At 42.9% G+C, this 2,955-nt stretch overlaps 1 pseudogene; it reads right to left on the bottom strand.

Annotated features, from left to right (window-relative positions):
* Positions 1 to 540: 540 nt before the first annotated feature.
* LOC110288298 lies at positions 541 to 1,630 on the bottom strand (annotated as a pseudogene).
* Between the last annotated feature and the right edge of the window lie 1,325 nt (positions 1,631 to 2,955).

Raw genomic sequence — 2,955 nt, 5'->3', positions numbered from 1 at the left:
TCTGTGGTGTCCAAGAGCTAGAACCTGCAGTCCCTGGCTCCATGTGGCACAGGGACCAATGTGCTGCCTCCTGGCAGTCCCACAGGTATCTCAGATTGTGCCTCCTCACCCCAGGAGCAGGGTCCTGTGGCTTCTCACAGCCATATGCCCATTGATTGTGTAGGTGCACACAGTCAAACTTCCCATGTCCTGCCTCACCTTGTGGCCCACACCCTGGGCTGGATGCAGGAACCCATTTTAACCCACACTTTTACATGGACTTCTAAAGATATTATATTTAATATATATTTGTTGCAGATCAAATAATGAACACAAAGTATAACTCATAAATATTTGACTTTTATCTATATTTTCTATAAGCCAGGAAAAATATTTCCTTGCATTTATTACAAATAACTTTACAAAACCAAACAAAGAAAGAAGTTAAAGGAAACTAGGCTTAACCATGTTGATAATCCCCTGCTATTCCCAGTATACTGACTTACTAACTCTTTAGATTGTTTTGTATTTTCAAGAAAATCTCTTGATGACAGGAAAACTTCAAGTGTCAACAGGGGTGGTAGACGCTGCTGGTGATTTTTCTGGGGAACCTTCAGTAGACTGGTCAGCAGTATCAGTATTATCTTCATCTCTGGCTTTTGCTCGTTCTTGCTCATCTTTCAAAGCCTCTTGATAAAGGATCCAGAAGGCACTAGGTGTTGTTTTGTTGATCTTGGCCAAATATTCCAGGACTTTCATCTTGCTTGTTTCAGCATGGGCTTGGGTACCCCTCAGGAACTCATAGCGTGGAGGATCACTTTTGGCCACCTGCTGGTACTCCAGGTACTTCAGCTTCACCAAATACTGGGTCTTGAGCTTCCTGGGCTCACCAAAGATGCGGTGTTTCTTCCCTGGATGGATCTGCTGCTTCTTCAGGATTTTCCACACGTCTTCTTCACTGGCGCAGTTGCCATGAATGAAGATGATCCCCAGGACACTCATCAGGAAACCGGTCTTGGGTAAGCCTTTGCCAGCACGGATCCTCCCATTGTTGGGGAGTTTCAGCTTGCTGATGAGGTTGTATGAGGGCTGACTGGAGTTGACTTCTCTCACTTCCACTGCAAAGTCATTCTCAGCTTCTCAGAGGCTTTCCGGAGGATCTCAGGAAAGTCATTTTCATGTTTCTTGGTGATAACCCTCAGCATTTCTTCCTTGGTAGTGAGCTGCTTCAAATTGTAGTTGTGGAGCAGGTACTGTAACAGTATCGCCACCATCCTTGCTATTAGATCTTGATGCAGAGTGGTAGTGGTTGGGCTGGCCTCAGAAAGGTGCTCCTCTTGCATAATTGGATCACTTTCCTCGTAGGAACTTTCATCTGAGTCTGAGGAACAGCTACTCAGAATAAGTGTGGTAGCTGGTATTTCTTTCTGAAGTGCTTCAGGAGGGCTGGAATACTCAGCTCCAGACTGGCTCTGAGAGGTGGCATAGGCCTCTTCTGCTGTTTCTGATCATCCTCATAAGTCTGAGTCTTACCTTGGACCTGGTGGCGTTTTTTCCGGGCATTGAGCTTACTTTTCTGACCATGAGTCATGATGACTCTGGTTAAGGTGAAGTAAAGGAAGTGGTGGAAGGATGCTAGAGATACAAATACCTGCAACAGACAAAAGATATGAACACATAGATAGCACACAACTTAAGCAAGTCTACCTCTGCAAGTCTCCATGAGCACAGTGCTTTAGTAATCCATCATGCTAGTGTTCTAAAAAGGTTATCCTTCAAGTAAGAAGGTGGACCGTTTTTCAGCCTGGGATTTCTCTTCCTTGCCTGTGTTGTACTTGGGGTGTGGCAGAGAAGGACATCTGTTTTGAGATTCAGGGAACTTTTCAGTCCCTCTTAATTCATTTCACCAACTGAAAAGCTTTAAGCTGGTCTCTTTTTTCAACTCTGAAGCTGCTATTTCTGTGAAAATTCTAGTAAGAAGAATTCTGTTTAGACAATATTGTTCACCGTAGCTCCGTTCACAGTAGCTCCCTGAATTACTTGGAAATCACCATACTGTGGATTTAGTTCAACTCCTTTCCAAAAAAAAAAAAAAAAAAAAAAAAAAAGAGGTCTGTCACTACTACTCTTATAACCACCAAGCATCTCAAGGCACTAGAGTAAGCCAGTGTCTCTTTCATCACAACTTCCCAGTCAATTCAAGTTGCCTTGAATGGTAGACTGACACATTTCTTCCTGCTTCCAGACCTTGGTTTCTGGGCATATTAAAGATACTATTCTGTGCTGATTTAGGCTCTTCTACCCACACTGAATTCCTTGTATCCCCAGGCAGAAACAGATTTTCTGGGAGACTCTCAGAACTTGTAGCAGAGATAAGCCTCAAGCTTCTTGACTCTCCTAGGATGGGTGATTCCTTCTGAACTCATTCAACATTCTGCCTTTTAATTTCCTAAAGAACATGATACTCTTTTTGCTTAATAGAGGTAGCTTTACCTTGTATCTCCACCTCTGTAACTCCTTGTATTTTCCATTGTAAACATGGGCTTTTCACTGCCTTTGCTCCCTAGTTTTATTTACTGTCTAGTTCTAGAAACCTTAGAAGCAACATAAATGTGGATCTTTACTGGTCCACTTACCTCTGGACTTCTCAAGTGTGAGAGCAGTGGAGCATGAGAGATAGTTCAGTGGCTATGAGCCAATACTGCTCTGACAGAAAACCCTAAGTTGCATTCTAAGAACCCAAGGAGGGTAGCTTATAATCCCCAGTAACTGGAGTGCCACAGTATCTAGCACCCTCTTCTGGCTTCTGCCAGTAACTGCATCCATATGCATATACCCCCTCAAAGATATACGTAATTAAAGATAAAATAAATCGTTATAAAAGACTGAGAACAAGGGTGCAACTGGGGAATCCTGTGAACAGGGAGCTTTCTGGAATGGGAGATTCAACTTCTTCTTTTTTTTTTTAAATTTTTA

This window comes from Mus caroli, unplaced genomic scaffold (genome assembly GCF_900094665.2).
Source record: "Mus caroli unplaced genomic scaffold, CAROLI_EIJ_v1.1 scaffold_10632_1, whole genome shotgun sequence".
In the NCBI taxonomy this organism is placed as follows: domain Eukaryota; kingdom Metazoa; phylum Chordata; class Mammalia; order Rodentia; family Muridae; genus Mus; species Mus caroli.
Note: the sequence above shows the minus strand (reverse complement) of the source record. Positions and strands in the feature narration are given on the sequence as shown.